This window comes from Leptosomus discolor, chromosome 14 (assembly GCF_034619465.1).
Source record: "Leptosomus discolor isolate bLepDis1 chromosome 14, bLepDis1.hap2, whole genome shotgun sequence".
Taxonomy (NCBI): domain Eukaryota; kingdom Metazoa; phylum Chordata; class Aves; order Leptosomiformes; family Leptosomidae; genus Leptosomus; species Leptosomus discolor.
The window spans coordinates 616,194-632,357 of record NC_141404.1 but is presented as its reverse complement, the minus strand read 5'-3'; the positions used below and the strand labels follow the sequence as shown (position 1 = coordinate 632,357).

The window sequence follows — 16,164 nt, the reverse complement described above, 5'->3', positions numbered from 1 at the left end:
AGTTACAACACTGAAGAGCATCTAAGTAGAGAAAAGAGAAAGGCAAGGCAGAAAAAGGAAACTAGATTTAAATCTAATTGCTTTTCCACGTGAGTTTTGCCGCTGTTTGGCTGGGACACGATGGCATGCTGCGGAGGGAGCCATCACGGGGCAGGCGGTGGGAGCTGTGCGGCGTTTCTCCTCCGCTCCCCCTGGACAGCGAACAGCCAACACGTGTGTTAAAGGTGGATGAGAGGAGACGTGGCTTTGTGTATTCAATATTTTTTTTTTTAAATTACTTTTCCTCCTCTTTCTGTGACTAGGGAAGGTTAAAACAGTTGCGCTGGTTCCAATTCCTTTTTCATTACAAGATTAAATCTAGAACCAAATGAGAATTTCCAGGCTGGCAGAGCGGCTGCGGCCCCCCTGGCTCTGACAAGCGCCCGACTTTTTGGAGAAAGAGGTTCGTGCTTTTCGTCTCCCCACAGAAAGGCCCGAGCCCCTCTGCAGCAGGAAGTGGGTGACAAAGGGTGCCTACTGCCTCCAGAAGGGACTGGGGAATCGGGGGCGGGACGGGTGGCTGCTGGGCACCCTGCGGAACCCTCAGCTGGAGGCTTCGCCAGTAGGGTCGGTTATTGACAGTGAATTTCAGTGGGACAAAGTAAAGGAGCTTGAAAAGGAAATATGTCTATTTGGGATGGGAAACCGTTTCAAGAGGAAGAAAAATTAGAGCATACGGCAGGGTAAGTAGGATGCAAAGTTAAGTAATTAATCACACGGGTTGTAACTTGTAAAGGAAATAAACGTGATAAAAGGATTTGTCTGAGTAGATTACAGGCAAATTAGAAAAAAAAAGGAGGGGTCATCACAGACTTGGGAATTGTGCTCTGCAGAAATCTTCAATCATCCTCACAATCAATTCTGCATTTCCTTAATAGCAGTGTGAAACACAGCCCGCTCTGTATTGTCTTAGATTAACCGCTAACTGCAAACCATACATTAAATGAAGTATTGAATATTTGTCTCTCAACAATACACTTGGAAATTGTTTATTTCCCTACTAGGTCTTCTGCAATGCATTTAGGTACTGTAACCTAAATTGTAAAATACAGACTTGCGATACCTGCACTCGATACCCCGCCGGTGCCTGGCCCTGACGGCGGCTGCACCAAGGACCCACAATTATGGGAGTTTTTTTCTCGTAAACTGATTGTTTGTTTCTGGAGACAATTACACTGACTTTATTATACAACGTATGTTTCTCTGCAACAAACAATCTGCTTTATGGGTTTTCTTAGTAAAATACCAAGTCGCTATGCTCAGTAATATGATTCAATTGTATTGTGTTATCTGACCTTTAAGGAACTTGCAATCTATAATAACGTGGTTCTACAGCGGATCCACTAGTAAAAAGCCTTGGCTTCTGGGAAATTCAGTCTGCAAATAAGTGGAGCCCAGGTATGAAAGGAATAACAAGGCGCTTTAACCCCTCGGCTGCTGGCCTGCCTGGTTTTGCCATCCCTGTGGTGAGGTGCTGCAGGGGTGGGGGGGCCGGGGGTGGGAGCGCGGCTTGGTGCGACCCGTCCCAGAGCGCCCGGAGCTGGCACCTCGCGCCCCTCTCCCCGGAGGCGTGGGGATGCGGAGGGGACCCGCTTTGGGCCAGCGGGGCGGCGGTGGGTTGGCTGGGCAGAACGGGCAGCTTTTGCACGGAGCCGGTCGCCGGTGCCTCCGTCCACCGTGCGCAGTGCCTGGCAGCGGAGCGGCGCGGGCTGCGTTCGTGTGCGGTGGCACGGAGATGATTAACGCTGGTATCATCCCCGCCCGCCCACCCGCTCCCGTCTGTTCTCCTCGGGTGCCCTGCCGCAGGCAGAGGCGCCGGCGAGTTCCGCTGCGGACGGGTGAGCCCACGTGTGGCCCCTGGCCCAGCCAGCGGCGTGGGGGTCCTGTCACCGCCAGTGCGGGCTGCTGCTGGGGAGCGCGGGTCTGCCCTCCTGATCCGGCACATCCCGGCCTCCGGCCCTCCCTGCTGCCCTCCTCATCTGCCGGGCCCTGGCGGGATGCGGCGCTGCAGCCAGTTGACCCCACGGTGTGGTGGTAGCTCGGGAGCGACGCTGCTGCGTGCCCACATCATCCCTCAGCCCGGGCCGTTCTTCTCCCGCCTGGGATTTGTCCGCAAGGTGCTTAGAAGAGGTCTGCAGGTCTTGCTTTCAGCTCATCAGTCAAGTACCCCAGCCTCCTCAGGAAGGGACTTGCCTTCCACCAGCTTGTGCTGCTGGTCCCTCTCTGCATGTCTCCCGGCATGACTGGGACGACCTCAGGCCCCTGCAGGGCACCACGCCGCCGAGGAGGCATTGGGAATCCCCAGTGTGACAGGGCCGTTCGCTCCCCCGGGGCTGGAAGGGTCCCCAGGCAGCGCCGCCACCTCATCTCTGCGCAGCAGCAGCTGCGGGGTCTCAGTCCCGCGCCCTGTTCGGGTGCGTTTCCAGCCCATTAATCACCCTCTAATCATTCTGCTTGCTTCTGTCTGACCTCCCTCCACGGCGGTGATGCTTCTCCTAAGAGGCATTCGAGTGATTCTCTTTAGCGAAGTGAAGGGTGGGGGGTAGTCGGGAATCTGTTAGACCCAGGGAATTGGCAAGAGACTGGGACCTTGAACAGAGAAAGAGATACTTCAGAAGTTTTTAATGATTGCTTTCTCAGAAGCTGGAGGACAACCTGTGCCCAGCTCTAGGTGTTGGGGTTTTAAGAAAGTTTTCTCAGCCCGCTGCACAGACTTTTGGCAGAGATCTTTGTGAAACAACTTTTCCACTGAGGAACAGGAGATCAGAGAACCGTTCCCTTTAACGCTCGAGTGTGCATGAACTTGCAGGGATGTCGTTTGAGGCTCTGCTAACCTTGTTAAAGGTCACCTTTTGATCCCGTCAAATACCCTCTTTACCTGGAGATAAGATTTAAAAATGAAAGACGAAAGAGAAAGAGCTTAAGAAAGAAGGAGAACCTGGAAGCTCGCTGAGCACGCCCGCGCCTGGCTTGCGGCGGGGGAGAGATGAAAGCGAGCGCTGGCACAGCCGGGGAAATGGCCGTGCGGGGTGGAACGGAGCGGGAGCGGAGCAGCCGGGGTGTCTCTGGGGCTGTCGGGCAGCCCCATGGCATGGCCGGGGCCGGGAGCACCGACTGCCCTGCGCCGCTGGTGCTCCCCTGCCCGCTGCCCTGCTGGGCGGCTGCCTGTCGCCGGCATCGCCGCGGTGCGGTGGCGCTCGTGAAGGAAACCGCACTGGGCCAAGGTCGTGGCTGAGGTCAATAAATAATACATGACAATTAATCTTAGAAACCTGCGACTCGGAGGAGAAAGGCGAGGACACTGCGGATCCTGGGCCGGGCTGTCAGGCAGCTGCTTTGGCTCCCATGTCAGCCCAGGCAGGTCAATGAAAAATAAGCCTCTGCCGGGATGCCGCGAGCCGGCCGTGAGTCACTCGGCAAGGCCGGCACGCTCCTGGTGCCGCCGGTGCCCTCCCCGGTGTGCCGGGAGGTGGGTGGCTGTTGCTGCCCGGGCGGGGGGTGCTTGTCCCCGCTCCCCCGCGGGGTCCCAGGGTGCCCACCCGTGGGAGCCACGCAGCCTTCGTGTGCGCCAGCCAGCAGCGAGCCCTCTGTGCCGGGGGGGTCAGCAGTTGTTTGCCTTTTACAATCAATTCCCATTTGAGGTGTTTTAAAATGTGTAACTGTCTCCTTGAGACCACAGCATTCAGCAGGTGGTAACACTCAAAGCTTTTTTTTTTTAATCTGTAGTAAGGATTTACAAAGGAAACCTTGACTTTTAGATTGATTTTTAAATAAGCATATATTTAGCTGTTAGTGCTTGAAGTACATATTGGATTATATTCTTCTGCAAACAGAATATTCTAATTGATCTTGCTAATAAATAATGAAAGCCAGCCCTGCTACATATAATTCAAGGTTACACTGCATTTGTACTACCAGCACTGGGGAGTTTTTTAATGCTTAAAAGATTATTTCTTTTAAAAAGGGAGAAAACCTGGAGGGGGGCAGGGAGAAAAGACTGAATGCTGAGCCTTTCTCTAGAATTTCCTTTTGTTATTTTCTAAAACGTAATTAGCAAGTGTCACCATTTGAGACCCTCATATACGTACAAAACCAAACTCGAGAGCCTCCTCCTCCTCCTCCCCGACGGCTGCCCTCTCAGGGGTGGCTGCAGGTGAGGGAGCGGGGCTCAGCCCTGGCCTCGAGGGCCGGCTGGTGGAGTGTGACGGGGCCAGACCCCTCCTGCCCCAGGCCCTGTCGTTGGGTACAAACAGTAATGGCGAGTCTGCAGAAACCAGCGGGAGGAGGACGCTGCTCGCTGCCGGAACGTGAGATCGGCTGGAGAATCAATTTTAATGTTCAGCCTCCTATCGATCAGCGCCGTGATGGGTCGCTGGGCTGTGGCATGAGCCGCTTCAAGGAGCCTCTGCCCGGGGACGGGCGCGGGCACCTGCACGCCCCAGGGACGCCGAGCTGCCAGGGCTGAGGTCTGGCACCGCACCGGGAGCCCGCGCGGGGCCACCCCCGTGCACCCCTACATCTCGCGGGGCCGGGTGCCGGGTGGCCGGTGCTGTGCAGGGCACGCGGCCAGGGCAGCTCGGCGGCACGCAGCCAGGGCAGCTCGGCCGCCCGCCCCGGTGCACCGCGACCGAGAGGTAACTTTCGGGCTGGGTCATGAGTCGGGCACAGCCACGGCTCTCGGCGGCGGCGCAGAACAGCCTTTCTCTGTCAGGTTGTGTCCTGCTGCAGGCGCGTCCTGGCAAGTCTGGAGGCCGCCCTCTGTGCTGGCTCACCAGAGCCCGGCAAACGGCCGGTGACAGCAAGGCCATGCGGAGCGCGGTAACTCGGGGGAGCCGGGTTATTACGGTTTGCAAATGTTGTGCAGATTCTCAGCCTGTAGAGCAGGCATTAATCACTCAGTGACATTGCAATTACCATACGGGATAGGGCATTTATTTGGCATTTAACTTGTAATTAGGGGAAATAACTATTTCTTCCCCATACTAAGAAAGTGCAAATTGCAAATGGCCGGATTTGACCCCGTGAGTTTATGCAGCTCAGCTGCATTGGCTTTGCCACAGGGCAAAGAGCTTTTTTGTCCAGCTAAGGTGAAGCCTGCTATTAAAGCTGACATTTGTAGCAGTCAACCCTGCCCTGTACAAAAGCCTCCCACCTGCAGGAGTGGCAGCAGTGACCCGAGCAGTGGGGAGAGCACGACGCCTTACGGGTGGTCATTGTCGGGGCTGGCCACCAAGCCCAGCATCCTGCCTTCAGACAGTGGCCACAGGGGGATGCCCAGGGATGCAGGACAGGACATCCCTGTGTGGATAAGGTATTGCTCCCTAAAATGAGTGCTGTTTCTCCCTGATAATCTCAAGCATCCTCAGCCCCAGGATTAGGCCAGAGGCCAGCTGGGCACCCAGTGCAGGGCTGTGGGCAGCTGTGTGGCTTTATCCTTTGCTTCCTGCTGGCTGCAGGAGGAATGGAGAGGTTTCTGTGATTCTATGATCTCCAGGGACACGGCAGCCAACCCAGCCTGCCACTGGGCAGGGCTGGAGGGATGGTGTGATGCAGAAGGCTACATCCAGTTCTGCCCTTTGAGACCAGCAAAGCTCTTCATTTCTGAGCAGAATCCTATGTACCTTGGGGCTGGGACCTGCCGCTCCCCTCCCCGTTGGGGACAGGGCAGCGATCTGTGGCGGCACACGTTTGCTGCCGACCCTCCTGCTGCCACTCTGCTACCCGTTGCAAGCAGCCGTTCTTTTGTAGAGTCAAGAGTGGTGCTGGGGGATGAGCCAGCGCAGGTCTTCCAGGCAAGAGGAGACGTTGCTGTCTTCCTTTCCTGTAGGCAGCTGGCAGCCGCTCTGCCCACCAGCTGGAGTGACGGCATGAGCAGCCAGCAAAGGCAGCATTATATTAAAGAGCTGCTGGCACCTCATGGGAAACTCACTTAAAAATACTTTATTTAGGTGCATATCTGCAAATTTTTTCTGCTTTTCTCCCCCTTGCTCCGTACCACAGAGAACACCGCCTGGAGCACAGGCGCCTTGCTGGATGGCATCCTGTGGCTCCTAGGGGGAGAGGACAGGGATGCAGAGCCGAGGGCACAGAGCGTCCAAGGCCCGGGCACTGTCTCCTGCCTCTGCAGGGCTGCCTCGTGCTCAGCGCACGCCGGGGCTGGGACCAGTCTGGTGTGGAGCTGCAGGGCCCCGCGGGCTGCTGAGGGTGGGTGCGTGGGGCAGGACACAGCGGGGGAGTCAGGAGAGGAGGACGGACAGACTCCGCTGGACCCGGGCGGGACAGAGGGCTGCAGCTGGTGGCTGTTTATTAGCAAAGCTACTCCTCGTGGTTTTGCCTTATGTTTGTTCTGGGAAGCCATGATGAATATGGATGCGAGTGTGCAGGGAGCTGGGATGGGTAATTAGAGTGGAGTCCTGGGAGTGGGAACTCCTGGGCTGTAATCGCACCCCGGGGAGGGAGCCGGACCTGTGGGTACTGCGAGATCTCCCCGGTTGTGTGCGCTGTCTCCGCGCTGGCACGCCGTGGGACCTGGGGCTACTGGCTTCCTCTCTCCATGGATCTAATTGTACCTGCCTCACAGGCGTGTTGTATGAGTCTGAGTTAATTAATGCTCATAAAGCCACTCTGCATCCTTGGAGAAGAGCAAAGTATCATAGCTGCTGTTACGATTTCTAGGCAATGCAATTAGTTTAATTTCAGAAAGTTCCCAGACAGCCAGCCCTTTCCCCAGCCACTGCGCTGTCCCCGTCTGCACGCTGCCATGTGCTCTCTCACGGAGACCCAGCTCGCCCTGTCTGCCAGGGAGGAGACAGCAGCACTCTGCGTCTGCTCCTTGTAACCACCTCTTCCCGCCTGCCCCGTCCCTCGTTCTTGAATCATCCCCAGTTGTCACCCTTTTGTCCCATTAATGGCCTGATGTCATCGTGACCTGCAGCTCTGGTCACAGCAGCCACCAGTGATATCATGAGTAGATGAAGAATAAAAGTCATCCCTCTTATCCTCAGCTCGGTGTGAGCTCTGGGGACGCCAGTCCTCTTCTCCAGCTGCAGAGGGGTCTGGGTGACACCCTTGTGCTACAGCCCGAAGTACCAGGAGCCCAGATGAAGGATGTGAATCCAGACTAGCCTCTGCTCTGGTGGCAGTCTCCTTTTTCCATGCTGCCTCTGGCAAGCAGATACGTGGGACAATCTGTCTCAGGCTAGCTCCAAGCCCTTCGCAGGGCTGAAATGCCCCTGTGTCCCAAAGACTGGGGAAAATCAGAGAGTACTGGGCAATAGAGAGAGATGTCCTTGCTCACAGCTGTTCCAGCATCACCCTGAGTCCAGGAGGAGCTGTAGGGCGTATCGCATGTAGATCACCATTCCTGCCAGAAAACTGAAGCCGGGTGAGGGCTGCAGACCAGCCTGCCGTAAGGCCCGCTGCACGCCTGCCTCGCCAGCAGTGCCGGCGGGTCGAGGAGCATCTCAGCCACTCTGTCACGGAGGCAGAGAGCAGGGCGGGCGTTGCTGGGGAGCAAAGCAGCTCACGCACTGCGCTGCAGCAGCCCAGCCCAGCCCACGTGTGTTTGCAGGGTGAGGCGGGTGGGGGTGTCCAGTCCAGGGGGGAGGTGTATTTATGTGCATATGTATATGTGTGTATGTATATATTTAATAGGTTAGGAACTTGAGGACCATCTGTTACAGCTTTTGGGGACGCTAAAAGGCATTTCTGGCATAGGCTGTAGGTACGAAATCACCAGGGGCTCAGTGACTCCCTTCCACAGACCGAGGGTTTGCTCCGTGCTGGCTCTGACCCCCCAGTAGCCGCCTCTGGGGCAGCTGCAGCTGGACCAACCCCTGGGACTTGCCATCCTCCCCGGGAGCAGCCCAGGCCAGGTCTAGGGGTGGCTGCAGGGACAGGCAGTGCCCCCCCGTGCTTAGCATCACGAGGCCATCGCAGACCCTCAGCACCCTGGGGCTCAGTCCCTTCCAGTTCAGCCTGAGTAATTAGATGGCTTGCTTCTCTCCAGGCTGCCTGGGGAAGAATGTCTGGCTTTTCCCTTTGTGCGCCATCTCCTCACAAACCCGTCCTTTGTAACCGGCTCTTTTTCTGCCCAAGTCATGAAAACCGAGGCCTGTCGTCTTTCCTTCTGCCTTTGCAAGAGATGAAGATGTCAGGGAGCTTGACTAGCTGTTTAAGAGATCTGCCATTACCTTTTCCCTCCTCCAATTCTTGAAATCATCTCGTAGGGATCCAATTTTCCCTTTCATATTCACTCCTGCAAACAGATTTGAAAAACTCTTTGTTAGTTGAAATAGTCTCTGAAATGTGCTGCTGTATTTCTTTTTGCTATTCTAATTAGCCTTTTAACTCAGTGCTGCTTTTATTTATAGCTGGCTAATCCTCCCTCTTCAGTCCTCCTCCTCCTCCATAGCAGAACATTTCCACTGTTTAAGAGCCGTTTGCTCTTTCCTGTTTTCTATTTCCCAGTTCCTCTGCTGTTGCTGTTTAAAACGCTCCAGCTCTTGACTGAGCTTCCTGATCAGACGCAGGGTCTCCTTTGCTGCGGCACCTTTCCCTGAGCGAGATTCAGCTCCAGGCTGGCACAAGCCTTTGAGCAGCTGCCTCGCTTCTCTCCTTCAAGATTATTTCAAGACCGCCTATTTTAGCTGTTCAGCTCCTACCATCCGCTCCTGCAAAAATGGGCAACCCAGGGTGGGCACGAACGTGGATCTGATTCACTGGCACCTTGCTAGCTGTGCCAGTGCGGGCAGGAGCCTCTTGCACGTGTTGGTGGCTGTGGCCTCACCTCCTGCTGTTCTCCGGGACTGCGCAAGCTGCGACCGTCCAGAGCAGCGTCTTGTTCTCAACATCTCGGCTTCCACGGCTCAGAACAGCTCCTGCATCCGTGCAAAGGAAGCAACGTAACCAGATTTGTGTCCCCATCCATCATCCTAATTAATCGCCATAGTTTAAAATACAATTTTACTTTTTGATGCTTTTATGTACTTAGGAGCTGGGATGAATTGGTTCGCTGTAGTTTTTCATAAGCCCTTCAGCTTAGCACTGGTGAGCGCGTTGTGGTTCCCCCAGGGTGGGGGGGTGTAAGCATGCACTTATCCCCCCAAAGCCAGTGGGAGAGTACCCCGTAAGAACCCTCTTTGCTGTGCGCCTTGACTTAGGAACAATTCCCCTGCTAATGCTTTAGCTCTGCATTTACGAAGCTTAAGATAACTCAGAGCTCTTCTGGAGCAGTGCCAAATTGTAGCATAAAATATCAAAATGTCTTGTATGGTGCAAAGCTTTATCTGTAGGCTGGAGATGTAGGGCTTTCCCTTTATGTGGCCCTCCTGCCAGAGCTTTTCATACCATGGTTTCAAAGAGCAAATATGCAGGAGATCTGCTGGCTTAGCGCAATTCCTAAATGCAGATAAGGCTTACAGCCCTCGCGCCAGGTAGGAAGATTCCAGTGACAGTTAAATGTGCTCGATTGTGCAAATCTCTGGCTGTGGCAAGGAGAGATGGGGAGCACAGACAGATGGTCTGGCACAGAAAGCACGCTGGGAGCCTGCTAAAGCACACTTTCTGAAAGGCGTCCTGATTGCCTCGTGGCAGAGGCCTTTAAAGACATGAAGGTGAGCGTAACAGGCGTCCCGGCTCCGGTCGCACTGTGGGCTGGGTCTCACCATCACAGGGCATGGTTTTCACAAGTCCCTCAGCACATCGTCTTCCTCTGGGGCGGACTCAAACAGTCTCGATGTGTGGTAACCACGGAAGCATCACTACCCCACGTGCCGGGCTGCAGAGCACCCCCTCGGGATGCAGGGCGCAGCAGGCGCGATGCAGCGTCAGGCACGACGGGGCGATTGGGGCGCCTGGGCTGGGCACTTCTGCGCCTAAAGTCTGCGCCCGGGGGCGTCGGTGTCAGTCCTCGGGAGAACGTGCTCCTCTGCACCGGAGGGCTGGAGCAGTGAGCCTGTCCCAGTGTGCCGGGCTGCAGCGGGGAGAGGGGAGTCGCTGGGGAAGGGGAAGGGCAGGGAGGAGGAGGGTGTTTAAATACAAGGCAATGCTGAGTGCAGGGTGCGGAGGTTGTACTTGTCAGGGACTCTGATGAGAAGTAGGGGAAACGAGGACTTTCTTCCTAATACCACATTTTTAAATGTGCATATCTGTTACTAGTGAGTTATTTGCTCCCCATAAAATATTAGTCCTTGTCAAGATACATCTTTCCTGTGCATAAACTGCCTATTTTGATGCCTTGTTTCTTTATTCAATATCTCTGCTCCCAAAAATTCATCTCCATTTTATCATTTGCTCAATTCTTTTTGTGTTTGCATGGCATTTATGAGACAGCCATGGCATTAATCCTCTGCCTGGGGAATCTCAGAGCCCCAGCTGAGGAGGGGGGCTCCTAGTGTCACCAGTCATGGGCCTCCCTGCCAGCATCGGGATCCATGCGGCAGCATCCAGTACCGATAGGTGCAGCACGGAGAAGCAGATGTGGGTGGGTGGCAGCTTCCCAGGGACCCTCAGGTTCGTTCCAGGAGCGGTGCCGAGAGGCTCAAACACAGGCTCCGGCTGGAGGCCCAGAGACCAGCTCGGTTCACCGGGGCACAGTGACCTGCCGTTTGCTTCTCAGCAGCCACGAGCCGAGGACAAAGCACCGAAGGAGTCAGAATGAGCACGGAAAGCGCAGACCGTGCTGGCATCTCTCTTGCTGCTACACGGCTGCTGCTTCAAGGAAGCCTGGGCTGACACCAGGAATGGCCATGAGTTTCCCAGGCGTTTGCTAAGGAGAAACGGTTTCCAAAGGACAGTGGTCCAGGAGTCACAGCGCCAGTGTTCCAGGGAGCCCACCCTGCCCGGTGCCCGTGCCTCCTGTGGACGAGCCCCCGCGCGAGGGACCACTGCATCTTGTACTCTGCATGGACCCCCGGGACTTTGGAGAGCACAACCTCTGTAATAATGCTCTGCCCCCAGAGGGAAGGAGGCTCCGGGGATCTCAGGGGAAGTTTCAGGATGAAAAATCGCTTTATTCCATTTAACACTGCATCGTAGCATAAGAAAAAATATAAAAAGAAAAAGCAAGAAAGCCCGCTGAGAGCATGTTTAGCTGCCGGGATTAGCCCTGACTGCCTCAGTGCTTCAGCTATCGCGGGAGTCTTCAACTTCACCTCCCTACAGTGGGTGGGAAGCCCCGACCTCCCTCATCTGCCCCCCACCAGATCTGGCATCTCAGCACTTTGCGTCTGGCTTTGGGGTATCACACGGACCTGGAGGAGATGGGATAAACCTTTCCTGCCCCTCATCCCTGGGCTCAGGCTGCTCCCAGCCCTTCCCCAGCCTCTCTAGATTTGCCTTTCGATCCTCCCCCAAACTGGCATTCCCTCAGCTGGCGTTCCCTGCTCACAGCCTCCTTAAGGCCTTGCAGTAAAACTTTACACATCATTTGTCACGAGATGTATTAACGGTACAAACAATCTCTTAGCTTCCTTTTATCTCAGCATGCCCACCATGTGGTCTACTCATGACTATTAGCAGCACAGATGACAGACTAGGCAGAGAGAGGATGTTTTCTAATTTGCTTTCCTCACCCCGTTATATTAGGGGGGTTCTACCACCAGTCTGATCCGAGAATAAGTTTATGGTACACAAGGGGTTAAAGTTTGGTGTGTCATTATGCACAGACCAAGAAGATTTCTGTCCATTTCCCAGTCCAGTCGGTATTTTCTAAGCATCATAAATCTGTCTCCTCACTGCTAAAGCCAGCAAGAAATCACAGCTCGCTGTGTCAGTCTCCAGTCAGTCTCTTGTCCTGATTTAAGCAAAACCATGCAACTGGTCGCTACTGTACGCGAATGCAAAAGTAAATGCCTCATCTGCTATGCTGCTGGTGGTTCTGCAATCATTAATCTAATGAAACCGATAATAACTCTTGGGGATGTGGTTCTGGGTGAAATCTCAACTCAACCAGAGACATGCTGTGCAGCCAGTACATTCAGGGAGTGATTTGTCATCTGCAGGATGGAGGCACCTGTAATGAGCAAGACGACTCCTGGAAAAACGAGATGCTGCTTCTTGCTGGGGAGCAAACTGGGAAGCGTTTGCTGAAGGAGCATGTGCGCAGCACGGAACCTACAGGTCCCGGCCACCCCTGGGACGGGGACGGTCAAGCACAGTATTTGCAAGAGAAGCCAAAGAGCCTTAAGGCTCACTGCCAGAACTGACCGGGCACCCTGAGCCCAGGTCAGCACCGAGCCCAGGCCCCCGTGCGTCAGCTCCCTCTCCCAGCAGTGTGAGACATCCCTCCTTCTGGTAGTTCCACCATCAGAGGCCAAGGGAAGATGCAAGTGCTCAGCTTGATTTTCAGTCTTGCTCTCGATGAAGAGTTGAGAAAGAGGAGCCGGTGGAGAGGCAGGAGGTTTCTGCTGTCAGGGAAGGAGCGTTCATTGATTTGCCCAGGTGGAAGGGTCTGCCTGCTGTCCGGGAACCGTGCACCCAGATGCCCATGGTGGCATCTCCCCGCTGCTCAGCCAGAGGCGTACTTCCACACCAGGGGTACCCAAGAGTGATGGGGGCCAGCAATGGCCCAAGCTGCCGATGCATAACCCCAGGGACACAGAGCCATAGCCAGGAGACTGTGCTCTGTTAAACACAACACCATTTTGTCTTCTTTATGGCTGGAGGCTTTTACAAGAACATGCAGTTTTTGTCTGCACTCCAGCAAGAGGAAGAAGGATGCTTATAATCCGGTGCTGGAGAAATTGGCTGAGGATCAGAGATCTGTGCCAGCCCCCTTTGCTCTCCCAGAATCTGCAGCAGAGATGCCTGGGAGCGTTTCTTAACCGTTCTTTTTGCCACAAAAAAAGCTGCTAAGTCAAAACCTAAACAGTTTGCAAACTAAAGTTGATTTTGATGAACCTTCAGATTTTAACGTGTTTGGGGGAAAAGTTCCGTTGTTGACAGAACACCTTCTTTCAGCTGCTCTAGTGAACAGGTTCGAAAATGAGTCAGAATTTTAAGGTTTAATTAATTCAGACCTAGAATGTAAAAAAAACCCCAAACTAATACGGTGAAATCTGGGAAAGCTGCATTTCTATAGACCCCAAATAACTCACTGAGAGATCATAGCATTTTCCAAGACATCGGTCTTTCATTTGTATGGGAAGAGCTTTTTCTGTTTCACAGTCTCTTCAGGGGAAGAGAACCGTTCCTGGCTGGTCTGTCAGCAGGACTTCCTTCCAGACAGCCCCTGAGAGGCGTCCGTACAAACCGGGCAGGCTCTGGGACGGAAGGGGCAGGAGCTGATGTCAAGCCAGGCAGCCCTCTGACTCCGGAGCTCCCACGCTCCCCAGCACAGCCCAACCAGGAGCATTGTCCAGGGAAACCTTCCCTGACGGCAGCCACCGCTGCCGAAAGCACCCGTGAGGTACAGAAATTCAGGCTCCCTCGCTTCGCGCTTGTTCTCCCTTCTCTGCTCAGGCTCGTGAAGGGGGCGAGCGATGGGTGCCAGTTCTGGGAGCTCCCCCTGAGACCTGCCCGACTGCTGCGGCCACCCCCTTTCAGCTGTTGCCTCCCCAGAGAGGCCTCCTGGGACGATGCTGGTTATCCTGCAGGTTTTATGCACTTCCGAGGGGGCAGAGGGAGGAAAGTTTATGGCTGCGTTTATGAGGAGCATGAGATTATCTGCATACGCTGAAAAAATCACAGAGGCTATATAAAAAAGGGAAAGTACTATCCTTCAGCAAACGGAGTGAATTGGTATTAGCATGCAGTCAAAGAGGATCTTAAATTATTGTTGTCTTTTTTGTATTGCTGTTCCGTAGTTTAAAGATAAAAGCCATCTGGGAAGAGTTCAGATAAGTTGTGGGGGGAGCCAGACCAGCTTAGATGCGCTGACTGCAACGTGCTGAGATGAGCCTGCTGCCTGCAAGTGCTGCTGCTTCGCCTGGGTTCAGGCTGACAAAGCTCAGATACCCCGGGGTGGGGAGGGGTAAATCCTGCCCAGGTGCCTCAGCCTCTGCCCCACGGCGTGTGCCCTGTCCCAGCACCTGCCTGGCGAAGCAGCGTTGCCTCCGGGAGTCCTGCCGACTCCTGGAAACTTGCTCGTCAGGCGGCGCTGGCTGTACGTTCGCTGTCTTTCCTTCGTGTGTATTGGCATTGCACTTTCCACAGAATAGGAGCTGCGACTCCTGATCGGCTCCATCCCCCTGGTGCCTGGGACATCTTCTCCATCACCAGCACAGACCAGGGGAGGTGTTTGCTCCTGGTCCCCCAGAGCTGAGGCCTGTGATGGGGCATGCAGTGAGCCCCTTCGGGCTGTCCCCAGGCCCTGAGAGGTGGCCAAGATGCTCAGCCGTGAAAGCCCACCCGGGAGAGGAAGGGGGGCTGCGGGGTCCCATCCCAGCCGATGGCAGGGGTGCGGTCGAAGGCTTTGCCTGGCCCACAGCTGACTGCAGTGAGGCGAAGGGAGTGAGCAGCCCTCAGATCAGCTGGCCCCTGCCTGGTTCTGTAATTTAAACGCGGGTTTATTAGAAATAATTAATTTATCCTGTAGCAGAACAGTGCTATGTGCACAGGGGCTGGCGATGGGAAGGGGAGCTGGCAGCACGGCGAGCGGAGGGGCCCGCGAGTGAGGTCTCGCCGGCAGCCCTGCTCCCGGCATCCCAGCTGCTGCCCGGCAGAGCCCGGGGCTCGGTCTGGCGGGGCTGGTGCAGGAGCAGCGCGGTGCCCGGTGCGTTCCTTTCTCCGTGGGCACGTGCAGGGCAGCGGTCGGGCAGCGTGTCCAGCCCCGGTGCCTCTGGCTGTGGTTGTTGCTTGAAGGTGTCGGTGGCATTTTGGACCTTTCCTGAGAGGAGAAGGTTTCTGTCAGTTGCTTCCCAGGCAGTTCCACACCAGTCCAGTGGAGCATTAACAGGCATGTTTGGCCCCACGAATGCCAGAACAGTTTTACTCTGCAGCACCCAGCGCAATCACTGCCGGCAGCGAGGGGCGAGCAGTGAAACAACCGGGATGCCGTTCGGGGCGGCCGCCCTTCTGACGCAGCAGGAAGGCGGCTGATGAAACACCAGAGGCTCCTCTGCTGGGGGGCAAACCCCGAATGAAAGCGGTGATGGTTGCGGAGCCCCGGCAGCCCTTCGCAGCCAGGGCGATGGGGGCACTACGAGCGGTAGTTGTGCGGAGCACTCGTTACAGCTGGTGACCTGGAGCACTCTTCTTTCGAGACCTTTCCAAGAGGGAGAACTGCCCAGGACCAGCCCCAGGGTGAGGTGCTGGGTTGATGGTGGCCACGCTCCGTGCGCGGCTGTGGCACTGCCCTGTGGGGCGGAGGGCTGGTAATCAGTCCTCCTGGCAAGCCGGCAAGCTGCAAGGCATTACTGTAATCTAGTCCGCGGGAGATAAAAGCGTGAACAAGCTTTTTGGAGTCAGACAAGGATAAGCACTGACAAAGTCTGGAATGTTTTTTCAAATGATAATGGCTCTCCTTAATAAAACACTAAATGCAACACTCCGGCAGGGCTGAAGGCAGCAAACAGCAAAGGCTGCGTGGCCATCCCAGCCTGGGAGCGCTGCCCAGGCGGGCCAGCCGCTGGCCGGCTGATTGCAGGGGCTTGTAGCCAGCCACAGCATTGATGGAGCAGCCCGGAGGCTTGCCCAGCTCTGCCTCAGCCGGTGCATGCCCTGGCACCCGTCGCCTCCGGCACCTCGCCAGGAGCCTGCTCCCACCCTCCCTCGAGCCAGGAGCCAGCCCTTGGGTACTGGGCCCGGGGGATGTCCAAGTGCCTCGCTGTGCAGGTGATACAGGGACTTCTGCTGCTGCCAGCAGCTAACAGGAGGTGCCACGAGGGACGTTCGCGTTGCACTGGCCTTGCTGGGACTGCGTCACCACCCTGGGACTAGCGGTGCTGGAACACAAGCTTAAATTAGGCAGGACAGGCACAGGGCGAGTGAGTCTTTGAGACGCTGTATTACTTATTCCCTGACGGCTTCAGAATCTTTGTGTGGTGCTGCTTTTTGAATTGCTTGTGTTCACACAGCAGCTTGAGGGGAGTGATAAGACTCATGAATATGGAAATTGTTCTCAGAGGGTGGAAGGGGGTTTGCTGGGACCTGGGGTGTTTTCCTGAAGCGCTCACTCCTGGCTTT

At 55.4% G+C, this 16,164-nt stretch overlaps 1 protein-coding gene across 1 annotated transcript in view; it reads left to right on the top strand.

Moving 5' to 3' along the window:
- The window catches only part of HS3ST4 (heparan sulfate-glucosamine 3-sulfotransferase 4), a 61,442-nt gene that overhangs the window by 13,306 nt on the left and 31,972 nt on the right, over positions 1-16,164 (top strand). The gene's annotated exons all lie outside the window — the stretch shown is intronic.